Genomic DNA, 16425 nt, shown 5'->3' on the forward strand with positions numbered 1-16425 from the left:
CATTTCCTCACCTTGCCAGATGGCGCCCTGACTATACTGTTAATGGGCTTTCATTATTCAGATGAGTCATAGTGGCACAGCTTTCTCATGCCAGATATTTTTGCGGAGCTGCTGAAACTTTTCATGTACCTTCTAGGTACAGAAACAAACTTGGAGTCTTTAGCATATCCTGTGTTCCAAAGCTTGGAATTGAACAGCCAGCTCCCGTGTAGAAACGTATCCAGCCTATTGACTCTTTTGCACTTCTTTCTCACATTAAACTTCCCATTGCTTCAGCTGTTCTACCAGCACTTGAGGGAGGCAGAGTCATATAATGGGACAGGGAATCACTTGGAACTCAGGTCTCGGTTGCAGTTCTAACCCGGTAGTTAAGATATGTGTGAATTTTGGTATATTCACCTTCTCTGTGCTTCAATTTTTTCATATGTAATGTGCTGAGAAAATAGAATTTATGAAACAGAAAACTCGATTCAGTATTGGCTAAAAAGAAAAGAAACCACATTTCACAAATAATGCTAATGAATAAGGTTTAGGAGGAAATAATTTTGGAAATACAAATAACGTGCTGATGAGATAATGATAGAGACAGGAGGCAGGGAAATTCTGGGCACAATAGGGCTGGTCCCGGACAAGGGCCCCACCCTCAAGCCAAAAAGCCTGATACTGCGGCCCAAAGTGAGAAGGTACATCCCTGTTTTCCTGCTTGAATGTTGTCTTTTCTGATACCACCCATAGCCCACTCTGCCCCCATCATGTGCCTATAAAAATCCCAGAACTCAGCCAGGAGAGAGGAGAAGCAGCTGGATGACAGAAACTATGGTTGGACATTGGAGAGAAGCAGTTTGACTTCAGAGGGGCAGCTTGACAGTGCAGCTTCAGAGATGAGTCTGGTGTAGCTTCAGAGATGAGTCCAGGGATGGCCAGACTCCAGAGGAAGATTACCTTCCTGCTCTGTTCTTCCCATTGAGAGCCACTCTCATCAGCAATAAAATCCCCTGTGTTTGCCATCTTCAGTTTATTCACGCAACCTCATTCCTCCTGGATACTGCACAAGAACTTGTGTGCCACAAGTGGAGGTGCAAAAGGCTGTCACACTAACCCTCCACCGAGCTGTTAACACTGAAGCTGTCTGTGGACAGAAAAGCGAAAGAGTCACTGTTACACTCCTTCTGGGGCTTCAGGGGTCGTGAGCAACCCACTAGATGCTGCTGCAGGGCACACACAGAGTTTTGCCCCTGCCAGAGCCCAAAAGTGCTTGCCCTCACTCCTGCACCTGCTCACCTGTGCTCCCCATCCCACAAGGGGTGGAACAAGGGGTGGAAAAAAAATTATATTCTGTGATCACAGGTAGTTTCAGAAAAACTCTCAATCCTTGCTTTTCTTCTCTTGTCACACCACCATAACAATAAGCATCAACACAGAAGAAAACTTTTGTGACCAAATATGTGGTTTTTTCCCCACCACCAAGCTAGTAACTAATTCTACAACAGACACTAACTGGGTGTCCTCCAAGTCAGTTTCAACACTATCTACATGGAAATAGTGTCAGATCCCACAGGTTGAGGGCTCAGTCCCCAGAACTGCCCTTTAGACATCAGTCACAAGTCCAGGCCTCTGGCCTCTGGAACTTCTTTTTCTTTTAGAGACGGAGTCTCACTCTGCCACCCAGGCTGGAGTGTAGTGGCATGATCATGGCTCACTGCAACCTCCACCTCCTGGGTTCAACAATTCTTCTGCCTCAGCCTCCTGAGTAGCTGGAACTACAGGTGTATGCTGCCACACCCGGTTAATTTTTTGTATTTTAGTTGAGATGAGGTTTCACTATGTTGCCCATGCTGGTCTCGAACTCCTGAGCTCAGGAAATCCACCTGCCTTGGCCTCCCAAAGTGCTAGGATTACAGGTGTGAGCCACCACGCCTGGCCTGGAACTTCTGGTTGATGGTCTTCAATTTGGGGTTTCCATGACCCTCCCTTTGGTTTCAATTAATTTGCTGGATTGGCTCACAAAAATCAGGGAACACTTAGGTTTATCATTTATTGTCAAGGGTATTACAAAGGATACAGATGAAGAGACTCATAGGATGAAGTATGTGAAAAGGGGCACAGAGCTTCCATGTCCTCCCTGGGCCTACCCTCCTCCAGAAACCTTCATATGTTCACCTATCTAGAAGCTCTTTGAACTGTGTCCTCTTGGGTTTTTATAGAGACTTCACTAAGTAGGCCTAAATAATTAAACCATTGGCCATTGCTGATCAACTTGACCTTCAGTCCTTACCTTTCTCAGGAGTCTGGGGGTTGGGGCTGAAAGTCCCAACACTTTAATTATGCCTTTGTCTCAGGTGATCATCCCCACCCTGAAGCTATCAGCCAACATTAGCATGCAAAAAGATAGCACTTTGTAAATTCCAAGGATTTTTAAAGTTGTATACCAGGAAACATGGATGCAGACCAAACAGGTATTTCAAATATCACAGGGGTACACAATCAAAGATGATTACTCCCGTAAGAGCAGACATGTGGGGAAAAGGCCATACTTAACTTTAAATATATATGGACTCCATCTCTTGATATAACCCTGAGAAGGAATGCAGATGCTTCCTTTTTAAGAAGACAAGACAAATTCTTCTTAAGACATTTAAAATTCCCTGTTTAATTTTTCTGGAACTTAACCTTCATAGGCAAGCACTGGGAAGCCTCATATTTTCATTTAATTTATCAAATAGATTTGGTTTAGGAGATGACATTTCTTCCTTTGAGCTGTAAATGAACTTACCAGCCTTGGATAAGCAGAATGGGCTCCAACCTGAGTTTCCCTGAGGGCCTTCAGCGAGCAATAGCAATAACAACATAAAGTACTTCCAGTGGATTCAAATCCAAACATGATAGAAGCTTTGTTTCTTTGACAATAGTAATAATTAATAGTGCCTTCCTCAGGGGATGTATTGAGTATATAACGCTTAGCAAACACAGTGTCGTTAATGTCAGGTCTCTGAGCCCAAGCTAAGCCATCATATCCCCTGTGACCTGCACGTATACATCCAGATGGCCTGAAGCAACTGTAGGTCCACCAAAGAAGTGAAAATAGCCAGTTCCTGCCTTAACTGATGACATTCCACCACTGTGATTTGTTCCTGCCCCACCCTGTCAATTGACTTTGTGACAATACACCCTCCAGGCCCTTGTGATAATGTGATAATGTACTTTTTGATATTCCCCTGCCCTTGTGAATGTACTTTACATGATACACCCTCCCCACCCTTGAGAAGGTACTTTGTAATATCCTCCCCCCCGCCCTTAAGAAGGTACTTTGTAATATTCTGCCCCGCCCTTAAGAAGGTACTTTGTAATATTCTCCCTGCCCTTGAGAATATACTTTGTAAGATCCAGCCCCTGCCCATGAAAAAATTGCTCCTAACTCCACCACCTATCCCATACCTATAAGAACTAATGATAATCCCACCACCCTTTGCTGACTTTCTTTTCAGACTCAGCCTGCCTGCAGCCAGGTGATTAAAAAGCTTTATTGCTCACACAAAGCCTATTTGGTGGTCTCTTCACATGGATGCGCATGACAGTTAAATATAATGAATCTCAAGTTTCTCTTCAAAGAATCAGTATGTCAGTATGTTCAGCTCTCTTATTCTTTGTTTCCGCATTTTAAAGTTTAACTTCCTGGTTCTCTTACCTCCCTTGCTTCCAGTTTCAGTAAACAACTTTCCTGCCAGTCCTAATCAGTAGTTCACATCTGTTCCCTGGTTACCTGCTCTGTCCTGACTCATCCCGGTCACCTGCTTTGACCTAAGTCGCCCCGGTCACCTGCCCCATCCTGACTCATCCCAGTCACCTGCTTTGACTCAAGTCACTCCTGGTCACCTGCTCTAACCTAAGTCACCTCTAGTTACCTGTTCCTAACCATCCTTTCCTCCAAACTACTTACCCCACCACTCTGGCTTATACCCCTGCCCTCTTTAAAATAGCCAATCGGAATTAGCTAAGACTGTGCAGTCCAGCCCTAGCCAGTAGGGGAACAACACAGCAGTAGGGGCTACCTGAGTCAGGAATAAGAACTCCTTCCCCTCCCCTGTCCAGGTGTGTTCTCGCCATTACTCCATTTGTGAGTCACACCCTTCTATAGAAGTAAAAATTGCCTTGCTGAGAGAATTAAATTTACATTCAAGTGGTATTTCTTCACGGCACTGAGGAGCAAGCATTTTGCATTTCCAGCAGTGTCATAAATATTTAATAAGTGAGGAGGGAAAAAAGGGAAAAAAATTAAAGAAAGAAAGAAAATAGAGATTAAAAAAGAGAAAAAAGCTGCCTGTGTTAGGCTGATTCATTTCAAAGGCAGTAACAGGCAAAGTTTCGATAACGTTATCTAAGAGCCACAGCTCAGAGGAATGTGCTCTGAAGACTCTCCCAACACTCCCTCAACATAAGGATGTGAAGAGATAAGTGTTCCTATCTCTCCTTTAGTGTAAGTAAACTTCCCCCTCGAATCCCATCCCCTCTGCTATGTAAACTATACCTTGCTCCTTGCTCTGTAAGTTTTATGAGTTTCTGTTTTTCCTATAGTTAATGATTGTAGGTTCCTGCTGCTTCATCTAAGCAGTAGAGCCTGAGCAGGTCTAGTTTGTAGCCAGCTAGGCACCGTGGTAGGGGTCGCAAGATGAGTCTTTGTGAAACTCCTTTGAACTAACCAGATAACAACCATTTGGGCTGCATAGTAATGAGTATACTAAACCTGAGTTATAAGCTTGTCTTAGTTTGATTAACGGCCTTTGTCTTGCCTCTGTACATTCGCATTTGCGCCACTTAGGAGTAGGTATATAAGCAAAACCTTGATTTTGTTCTGGGCCCAGTTTTTTGGACGTTGAGTCAGCTGGGCTGGAGTGCACTCAATAAAAGATTCTTCTGCTATACCCTGAGGTCTCCCTTGCCCTCCTGGTTTTCTACAACATGAGTAGTAGTTACTCTTAACTTGCTGCATGTATTAACTTATCCAGAAGCCTATCTTTGTATTTCCCGTCACACACTTCCCAACACCTTCCATCCCCTCCTTTAACTGAGAACTCAGCTTCTCTTCATTCTTCTGCAAACCAAAAATCAATTTCTAAGCCCTCCAACAGACTGAATGGACTCCTCTCTTGGCCAATGGGATTCCCAAGAAATCTGAAAAAGTATTTCAGGCCATGATGGGAAGGGGGTTGGACATGCCTCATTATACTCTCCTCCCTTTGGAATTCAGACACAACCAACCAGCACTAACATTAAAATGGATCTTTGGACTGACAAAACTGACTGTTTGTAGTAAGAAGATAAAAAATTCCAATCAGACTGTAGTATAGCATCACATGACAGATAGCAGGCCCTGAAATAAATCAAAGTATTTTACCCTAAAATTTATTTCTTTGACATATTTTGAAATGGCCTCACAAAACTCTCTTGTGGGGGATACTTATGCTCTGTAGAGAATCCCCTTCCCAGGTCTTTTTCTGATCCCAAAGAGATTAGCTGAGAGTCTAACACTTTTTAAAGGTCAGAATAGGAAACTTTTGGTATCTCTTGCCTCTAAGGGCAGCCACCTGTGAGACTTTATAATAAAGACTTTGGTCTCTACAATCCCTTATCTGTTTTTTTTCTTTGTTTTGAGACAGAGTTGCACTCTTGTCACCCAGGTTGGACTGCAATGGCACGATCTTGGCTCACTGCAACTTCCGCTTCCCTGTCTCAGCGTCCCGGGTAGCTGGGATTACAGGTGTCTGCCACCACGCCCAGCCAATTTTTGTATTTTTAGTAGAGACAGGGTTTCACCATGTTGGCCAGGCTGGTCTCGAACTCTTGACCTCATGTGGTCTGCCCACCTCAGCCTCCCAAAGTGCTGGGATTACAGACGTGAGCCACCGCACCCAGCCCACAACCCATGGTCTTAACCCAGACACTCCTTTCTATTGAATCAGGTCTTTAGATAATAATTTAACTTTTTCAGACAATTGCCAATCAGAAAATCTTTGAATCCACTGTTAAAGCAAACTAAATACGGCCTGAGAAGGACTCCATACTTCCATATTTGAGTCCTTGTGAATGAACTGCAACTTAGCTTAATAGGCAGACAAGATTGAATACCTAAGTTAGGAGTATGTGCCTGTAACAATAGCTGAGTGCTGATGCCTTGCCTAAAACATATTGTGCTTTTTTGTATGTCAGCAGGAGTTGGTGGGTATTTATCCTTAAGGTCGTATCAATGTTTCCTGCTAGGGTCTGAAAAGGCACCTTAATTATTCCTAATTCCTACCCATGTGCAATGCGTTTTGTGCTCTTTCACAGTCACCAGCCTTAGGTGTAACAGGATATTCTGGCAGCTCCCAAATCTTGTAAACTGAAAAGACTAATTTCAGTGTTCCTAAGTCATACTGATAATGTTAGCATGTGGAATTTGCACTGGGTAAGCAGGGCTGCCAATGGTTATTTCTAGCTTCTCAATGGCAAAGCCACAAAAGCCACAGAAGCCACAGTTTCATATTCATTTCTTTCTTACCTATGTCTAGCACAGTGCCTAAAATTGAAATGTTTAGCAAATGGCTTCATAATTGTGTCAAATAAATGAATTCCAAAAAGATTCATAGTGCAAAGTAAATAAGATCTAGGTACAAGAAAGATCACTTAGGAGCAAACACAAATGTAATTTTCTGTTATTTTTAAGGAAGCTAGTTTTTTGACCTGGGGTGTTTAACAAAGATTTCTCTTTTACCTGCAGTGTTCTGTTCTCAGTTATTAATGGATCAGTATTTTTTTTCCAGAGCACCCACCTATTTTTTCTGTAACCTTGAACTTCTACTTAATTTTTCTGTGTTAGTTGCTTCTGCAAAGGCACTGCAGTTTCTGAAAACAAAGCGATGCAACTTAAGCCCTCCTATTGTGGATGAAACAGGACTTTGGGATGTGGCCATTGTCAGCAGCAGGGAATCAGAGATCACAGGAAAATTGAAGTCTAGACTCATGGTATACTTGGAAGGATGACTTACTATTATTGTTTTTTGTATGACTACTTCCTGCAGTGGTATAAAAGAGACATGAGATAAGAGAGATGGGCCGTCCAAATCATTTAGACCAAGTTCAAAATTAGGACAAAAATGTCTCTCTCTCTTTTTTTTGAGTCAGTGTCTCACTCTGTCACCCAGGCTATAGTACAGTGACATCATCATGGCTCACTGCAGCCTGGACACCCTGGGCTCAAGTGATCCTCCTGCCTCAGTGTCCCAATTATGTGGGACTAGCCTTGTGTGCCATCATGCCCAGATAATTTTTTATTTTTTAAATTTTTGTAGAGATGGGGTCCTACTATGTTGTCCAGGTTGGTCTTGAACTAGCCTCAAGTGACTCGTGCCTTGGCCTCCCAAAGGGCTGGAATTACAGTTGTGAGCCACCATGCCCAGCTTAAAATGTCTCTTTTTTGTTTTGAATTTTTCATCTATGTTTTGTCTCTCTTCTATTCCTCACTTTGCTTTTATGAAGAACTCAAATATAGGCTGACTGAAGCCTTATTTTCCTTAGTGTCACCTGACTTCATTTCCTTCTCATAATTTCATAGTTAAATATTCAAATTTTTTAATTAATAACTTATAAATCCATAATTTAATGTAACCTATAGGGAATCTTTTTAGTTACTTTACATATATGCATTTTCTCTGTACTAATCATTCCTGAAAATCTGGCTTTAAAATAGAATTTATATATTAAATTTCTTATTAGCATTTGAAAAAAAACTTGCTTATTTTGGAAAGCATGTAAGTTATTTTTAAATTTTTTGAGAAGTTATCTTGATATCGGTCCCCAATCTATTTCTATTGTCTAATATTGGGTCCCATCATACATTACATTACTTTTTTGGATCTTACTATTAGTATGAGGTCCCTACGGTTAACAGCTCTAGGCTGGGTGTGGTGGCTTATGCCTGTAATCCCAGCACTTTGGGAGGCTGAAGTGGGTGGATCACCTGAGGTTGGGAGTTCAAAACCAGCCTGACCAACATGGTGAAACCCTGTCTCTACTAAAAATACAAAATTAGCCGGGTGTGGTGGCGCATGCCTGTAATCCTAGCTACTCAGGAGGCTGAGGCAGGAGAATCACTTGAACCCGGGAGGCAGAGGTTGCAGTGAGCCAAGATCATGCCATTGCACTCCAGCCTGGCGACAGAGCAAGACTGTGTCTCAAAAAAGAAGCTCTGAAGTGGGGGATGGTTAGGATGTGTATCAGCTTTGTGTGAATTTGGCAATTACTTCCACCTCTCTTGCATTCATCACAAAGTACAAAGTATAACCATGATGAGAACTAACAACTGGTAGAGGGAGAATATAAGAATTAGGCGTTATTATTGGACCTATTTTACATAATACTACATAAGAGGGTACTTACAGTAATACAAAACTTTTCCAAGGTTGTGTATATTTAGCAAGCAGATGGATTTCTATAATAATGGTATCTCTTTTTTCTCTTAAAATCAACTTTATTACTATAATTTGCATACAGCCAAGATATTTAAGTGTGCAGTAGATTAGTTTTAATGAAAGTATGCAGTACTCCCCCCTCATCCACAGGAAATATGTTCCAAGACCCCCAGTGTATGCCTGAAAGTGCAGATATAACCAAACCGTATAAATACTATATTTTTTCCCTATACATACTTACTATGATAAAGTTTAATTTATAAATTAGCCACAGTGAGAGGTTAACAATAACTTAAAAAAGAACAATTATAACAATATACTATATTACGTGGTTTATGTCTCTCAAAATATCTTATACATTCTTAAAAATTTTCAGAAAGCAGTTGGTGTAGTTAACTGAAACTGCAGAAGAGAAAACTGTGAATAAAAGGGAACAACTGTACCCTTACAACCACCACTGTAATCAAGATGTATAACAGCTTCATCAGTTCAGTAAGTTTCCTCATGCTCCTTTGCTTTGATCTTCACTCCCTACCCAACCCTAGGCAACAGCAAATCAGCTGTCACTATAAATCACCCTGCCTGTCTGAAATAATACAGTATGTAACCTTTTGTATATAGCTTTTTCATTAAGTATGTTTTAAGATTCTTCCATATTTTTGTAAGTATCAGTAGTGTGTACATTTTTATTTTTTATTTATGGAGTGATATTCCATTGTAGGAATATACGATAGTTTGCTAATTTATTTACCTGCTGATGATAATTTGGGTTGCTTATAATGTTAGGCTATTATTAATAAAGCTGCTACAAACATTAGTGCTGAGGTCTTTCTTTTTTTTTTTTTTGGAGACGGAGTCTTGCTCTATGGCTCAGGCTGGAGTGCAGTGGTGCGATCTTGGCTCACTGCAAGCTCCGCCTCCCAGGTTCACGCCATTCTCCTGCCTCAACCTCCCCAGTAGCTGGGACCACAGGAGCCCGCCACCACGCCCGGCTAATTTTTTGTATTTTTAGTAGAGACGGGGTTTCACTGTGTTAGCCAGGATGGTCTCGATCTCCTGACCTCGTGATCTGCCTGCCTCGGCCCCGCAAAGTGCTGGGATTACAGGCATGAGCCACCGTGCCAGGCCTAGTGCTAAGGTGTTTCTATGGGAATAGATTTTCATTTTTCTCGGGGAAATATTTAGAATGAAAGTGCTAGGTCATATGGTTTGTATATTTTCAACATTATTAAGAAACTGGCAAACTGTTTTCTACAGTGGTTATACTACTATTTTACATTCTACTTAGCAATGTATCAGAATTTTAGTTCTATCAATTGGTATTGTCAGTCTTTTAAAATAAGTGTGTACTGTTATTTCATTATTGTTTTAATTTACATTTTCCTGGTGACTAATGATGTTGAGTATATTTTCATGGCTTATTGGCCAGTTGTATATCTTCATTTGTAAAATGAATGTTCACATTTACTTTACACAGACTAATGATGAGAACCCTGACTAGAGAACTAGAGAACTAGATAACCCTCTCTAGAGAACCCTGACTAATACAGATTTTGGTTGCAGGGGTGGTTTTAGAGGAACAGAGTATTAAGGATGGAGTCCTTTCGTTGGTTTTAGGGTTTCTGGAGGTGACTGTTTAATATCATTAGACCTTATTATTTGCTTATTTTAAAAATGTGTGTGTTTGTATGGGTTTTTTGTTTGTTTGTTTTGTAGATAGCATGTAGTTTGTTGGTCCTGCTTTGTTCCACAGCCTGACAATCTGCTTTTTAAATTGGGGTGTTTAGACCATTTACGTTTAATTGGATGATCAAAATAGTGGGGATAAAGTTTTGATCTTGCCAGTAGCTTTGATTTGTCCAACATTATCTCCTTTCCCCCGTATTATCCTGCTTTCTCTTGGATTCAGTATCTTCTACTACTTTATTTTATAGCAACTGTTGGTCTATTAGCTATACTTATTTGTTTTACTATTAGTAGTTTCTGTAGGGTTACAATATACATCTTTAAGTTATCATAATGTAATATTAACTTTTCACATGATATTTTAGCACTTCATAGTATAAGAACAGTATGTTTTCATTCTTATCTGCTGTCCTTTGTGCTATTATTATCAAGTGTTTTATTTCTACACGTTATAAACATAGATTTTTCTTTAAACAGTTATCACTTAAGTAAATTTTAAAATGAGTAATATATTTTATATTTACTCACATACTTACCACTTTCAGCGCTCTTTATTCCTTGTGCACATTTAAATTTCTATCTGGTATAATTTTCCACCAGCCAGAAGAACTTTCTTTAACATTAATTATGGTGCAGGTGTGGTGGCAATGAATTCTCTGTCTTTATTTGTTTGAAAATATCTTTATTTGCCTTAATTTCCAGAGTTTTTATTTTTTAAACTGGCTTACCGACTTTTTTTTCCTTTAGTGTATGAAAGGTGTTATTCTATTTTCTTCCAACTTATATTGTTTAAATAAATTCTTATATTTATTCCCTGTATTTAAAGTGTCCTTTTTTCTCTGGCTCCTTTAGATTGTCTCTTTATCCAGCTTGAGGTTTGCTGATATTTGAGGGTCTGTGGGTTTATAGGGTTTTTTTTAGGGCTTATGTATTTTATTTTTTATTGCTTTCATGTTTATATATTTATTTTTATTTATAATCACTTATGCCTTAGGATTGTCATGAGTGTACATTAGAGTACTATAATATCAACTTTTATTTTAGATTTAGAGGGTATATGTGCAGGTTTATTACATGGGTTTATTGCATGATACTCAGGTTTGAGGTATAAATGATTCCATCACCCAAGTAGTGAGTACTATATAGTACTCAATAGTTAGTTTTGCAGTCCCTGCACTCCTCCTTCCCTCCCGCTTCCAGTAGTCCCTGTGTCTGTTGCTTCTATCTTTATGCACATGTGTACCCAATGTTTAGCTCCCACTTCTAAGTGAGAACATGCAGTATTTGTTTTTCTGTTCCTCCATTAAGTCACTTAGGATAATGGATTGAAAGACTCAATATCATTAAAATGGCCACACTTCCCAAAGCAACCTACTAATTCAATGCTATCACAATCAAACTACCAATGTCTTTTTTGGTAGGAGAACCTTGACTAGTTGTGAGGTCCCCTAATTGCGTTCATGTTGCTGTAAAGGGCATGATTTTGTTATAACTACCGCATTTTTTCTTTATCCAATCTGCCATTGATGGCCATTTAAGTTGATTCCCTGTCTTTGCTATTGTGATGGTGGTTCAATGAACATGAGTTGTGATAGTTAACACTGAGTGTCAATTTGGTTGGATTGAAGGATGCAGTATTGATCCTGGGTGTGTCTGTGAGATTAGCCAAAGGAGATTAACATTTGAGTCAATGGGCTGGAGAAGGCAGACCCATCCTTAATTGGGTGGGCACCATCTAATCAGCTGCCAGTGAATATAAAGCAGGCAAAAAAAAGTGAAGAAGGGAGACTGGCCTAGCCTCCCAGCCTACATCTTTCTTCTGTGCTGGATGCTTCCTGCCCTCGAACATCATATTTCAATTTCTTCAGTTTTGAGACTCGGACTGGCTCTCCTTGCTCCTCAAGCTTGCAGGCAGCCTATTGTAGGCTCTTGTGATCATGTAAGTTAATACTTAATAAACTCCTCTTTATATATATAAAATATATCTATATATTACATATGACAGCCATAAACTCCCCTTCATATATATATATATATATATATATATATATATATATGGGCATATATATATATATATAGAAAAGGGCATGTGTATATATGTATACATATATATGTATACATATATATACACACTTTTAGTTCTGTCCCTCTAGAGAACCCTAATACATGAATGCATGTGTTTTTTTTATAGAGTGATTTATTTTCTTTTGGGAATATACCCAGTAATGGAATTGCTGAGTCAAATGGTAGTTGTTTTAAGTTCTATGAGAAATCTTCAAACTGATTTCCACACTGGCTGAACTGATTTACATTCCCATCAACAGTGTATAAGTGTTCCTTTTTCTCTGCAGCCTCACCAGCATCTATTATTTTTTGACTTTTTAACAAAAGCCTTTCTGACTGACATGAGATAGTATCTCAGTGTGGGTTTGATTTGCATTGCTCTAACGATGAGTAACATTGAGCATTTTTTCAGGTTTGTTGGCTGCTCATATGTCTTTTTTTGAGAAGTGTCTTTTCATGTCCTTTGCCCACTTTTTAATGGGGTTGTTTGACTTTTGCTTGTTGAGTTGTTTAAGTTCCTTATAGATTATGGGTATTAGTTTTTTGTTGGATTCATAGTTTGCAAATATTTTCTCCTGTTCTGTAGCTTATATGTTTACTCTGTTAATAGTTTTTATTTCTGTGAAGAAGTCCTCTAGTTTAGTTAGGTCCCTTTTGTCAATTTTTGTTTTTGTTGCAATTGCTTTTGAAGACTTAGTCATAAATTCTTTCCCAAGGCTGACATCCAGAATGATGTTTCCTAGGTTTTCTTCTAGGATTCCTATAATTTGAGGTCTTACATTTAATTGTGTAATCCATCTTGCGTTAATTTTTGTATATGGTGAAAGGTAGAGGTCCAGCTTTATTCTGCATATGGCTAGCCAGCTATCCCAGCACCATTTATTGAATACAGAGTCCTTTCCTCTTTGCTTATTTTGTCAACTTTCTTGAAGATCAGATGATTGTAGGTGTGTGGCTTTGTTTCTAGGTTCTCCGTTCTGTTCCATTGGTATGTATGTTTTTATACCAGTACCATACTGTTTTGGTTACTGTAGCTTCATTAGCATAGTTTGAAGTTATATACATATATATATATATGTAATGTGATGCCTCCAGCTTTGTTCTTTTTGCTTAGGATTTCCTTGGCTACTTGTACTTATTTTTGTTCCATATGAATTTTAGCATAGTTTTTCCAGTTCTGTGAAAAAGGCCATTGATAGTTTGATTGGGATAGCTTTGAATAAGTAGGTTGCTTTGGAATTCTGGCCATTATAATGATATTGATTCTTTCAATCCATGAGTGTGGAATATTTTTCCATTTGTGTCATATGTAATTTCTTTCAGCAGTGTTTTGTATTTATCTTTTCTGTGCAGTATACAATCTGTTGTCAAGCAAATGCAGTAGTTTTTAAATTTCAAAATTATGGTTTTCATCTCTAGATGTCTTTTTTAATCTTCCCTTTGTCTCCTCATTATCTTCACATTAAAAAAATTCTGAACATATTTGTGATAGCTTTTCAAAACCTTTTGTCTACTAATTCCATAAGCTCTGTCATTCCTAGGTCTATTTCTATTGACTTGTTTTCTTTTACTTACATGTTACATTTTTCTGCATCTTTTTATGTTTAGTATTTTTTTTTTCTTTTGAGACAGTCTTGCTCTGTCAATCAGACTGGAGTTTAGTAGCACAATCATGACTCACTGCAGCCTTAACCTCCCAGACTCAAGTATCCTTCTATTTCAGTCTCCTGAGCAGCAGGGACCACAAGTGCATGCTACCATGCCTGGCTAACTTATTATTATTTGTAACCTAGAGTTGGCATTTCCTTGTCTGTGTAAGTTGGGGTGATAGTGCCTACTTCATAGAAATACCAGTGATTAGAAATAATTGTGTAAAATGGTCTAGCATAATTCCCAAAATGTGGTAGGAAAGTACTCTTACTGATAACTACATGGTTAGGACCTTCATCACTATCATCATCATTAGCAGTATCATTGTAATTGGTTGCTTCGTTACAAAGAATATGTGTGTGTGTGGATAGGGGTATATATATATATGTATACACATACACACTTTTGGTTTTGTTATGTTGCTTAGAAGACTGATGGGACTATGTTAAATAGTTTAGCTTATATTACATAATTGGTTATGTCCTTATAATAAATAAAAACAAATTTTTCTTTTTCAGAAATGTTATGGTGGAAGTAATCATTGAGAGATTCCTCCCAGGATCCCCCTCCCTCCAAATATTTTTTAGTGAGTGGCATTATATGCAAATACCATGCCTACTGAATTTTTGTTGTGGTGATGGCACTTCATATAAATAAATTACTTTGACCTTTAATAAATCATTTAACTATTGCCTATCCAGATAGCATTAAGTAAAATCTAAGAAATGTACCAAGGATACCACTTATATATTAACTTCAGCTTAGAAACTCTATGTGCCACTTTTTTCCCCTTTATTATTTTCAGAGGGAATATCCTCTCTGTTGCCATGTATGGTGATATTGATGTCCAATTTCTGTCAGCTGTCTTTGTGACTCTAAATCAGAGATCGGCAAACTATAATCCATGAGCCACACTTGACTCACCATCTATTTTTGTGATAAAACTTTACTTGAAACACAGGCACACCCATTTGTTTATGTATTATCTATGGCTGCTTTTGTGCTATAGTGGCAGAGTTCAGTACTTGCAACAGAGAATTTATGACCTATAAAGCCTAAAATACATTCTTTTTCAGAAATGCTAACTAGTATAGTTGTAGTAATCATTGAGAGATTCTCTGGTCTTTTACAGGCATTTGCAAATTCCTTCTTTAAATCAATAAATCCCACACTTTGGAACTCTGCTGGTCCTTGTGGGCCATATGTTTGGTCAGCCTTTACGATTCATAAACTAGAAACAGCAATTTCCTAAGATGAGCCCTGAAATAGTTTCAAACTGTCCTTTTAAAGTATAAGCATTGGTATCATGATGTTTTAATTCTTAAAAAGTCATTTGAAAATAATTTGTAACATAGTTTTTTAGCTTGATATATATCCTTACTTAACAAATGCTAATAATAATTTTAAGAAGGGTGGGGTGGGCCTATATTTTCTCTGTAAGGATATAAATAATCCATACTCTACTTGTAATTTTACTTGTAATTATTTCCCATATCCTCCGTTTCCTTTCAAAGCAAAGGAAGTGTCACTGTTTTCCAGAAAAGTCTTGTTTTCTCTCAATTGGTAGCCTATGCTTGCTGTGCAATGATAAGAAGTTCATTTTGCAAAGTAAGCTCTTAGAGATACATGGTGTAATTATCATGTGATGATGGAACAAAAGCCAACCAAGTATTGCCAACTTATCTGGCTAGGCAATTTTTCTCTTCAGAGAACAGACTGCTAACACTGTATCGTGCTAGTTACATTGGCTACTTTCAAATTTGTAGGATGAAATTGAGAAAGCAATCATTGTTGAGGGCATGGGGCGTGGAATGGGAATGAAGAGCTCTCTCTCCTCTCTCTCAAATCTTTTGAGAAGAGAAGGCTAAGTTCAGGCAGCTGGAAAATACACACAAACTCTTGATTTTAGTAAATCACTTGAGAGCAGACAGGTGCATGATACAACAGGTAGCTCTAAAAATGTTAAAATACAACAGCATAGATGCCAAGAGATATCCTCTCCCAAAAGCCAGCCTCCAGTTTGATTTTGTGCCAGGGGTTAAATATTAGAAGCTTTAGGCCAGGTGCAGTAATCACAGCAATTTGGGAGGCCGAGGTGGGCGGATCACCTGGGGTCAGGACTTGGAGACCAGCCTAGCCAACATGGCAAAACCCTGTCTCTACTAAAAATACAAAAAGCCCGGCATGGTGGTGCATGCCTGTAATTCCAGCTACTCGGGAGGGTGAGGCAGGAGAATCACTTGAACCTGGGAGGCAGAGGTTGCAGTGAGCTGAGATTGTGCTACTGAATTCCAGCCTGGGTGACAGAGTGAGACTCCATCTCAAAAATAAAATAAAATAAAATAAAATAAAATAAATAAATAAATAAAATATTAGAAGCTTTATAAAAAGTCATTTTGTTTCTAAAGCAACTTCGCATTTTAAAGATCCATCTCTTTTGTATCCATCTGAAATAAATTTTGCACTCTCTGATTCATTTCCTATTTCATGATGATACTTTTCCTTTCTAAAACTTTCTCTTAATATTTTTAGAATTATTAATATCTTTCATTTCTTTGCTGTATGCCATTTTTCTGAGTTA

At 38.7% G+C, this 16425-nt stretch overlaps 1 long non-coding RNA gene across 1 annotated transcript in view; it reads left to right on the plus strand.

Annotated features, from left to right (window-relative positions):
- Nucleotides 1–8819: 8819 nt before the first annotated feature.
- Nucleotides 8820–16425, plus strand: part of LOC129526735 (uncharacterized) — a 52340-nt gene continuing 44734 nt past the window's right edge. The window contains exon 1 of the long non-coding RNA XR_008671470.2: nt 8820–8936. This is a non-coding gene — a long non-coding RNA (uncharacterized lncRNA). The remainder of the gene's footprint in view (nt 8937–16425) is intronic.

The sequence above is a fragment of the Gorilla gorilla genome, chromosome 15 (assembly GCF_029281585.2).
Source record: "Gorilla gorilla gorilla isolate KB3781 chromosome 15, NHGRI_mGorGor1-v2.1_pri, whole genome shotgun sequence".
Taxonomy (NCBI): Eukaryota; Metazoa; Chordata; class Mammalia; order Primates; family Hominidae; genus Gorilla; species Gorilla gorilla.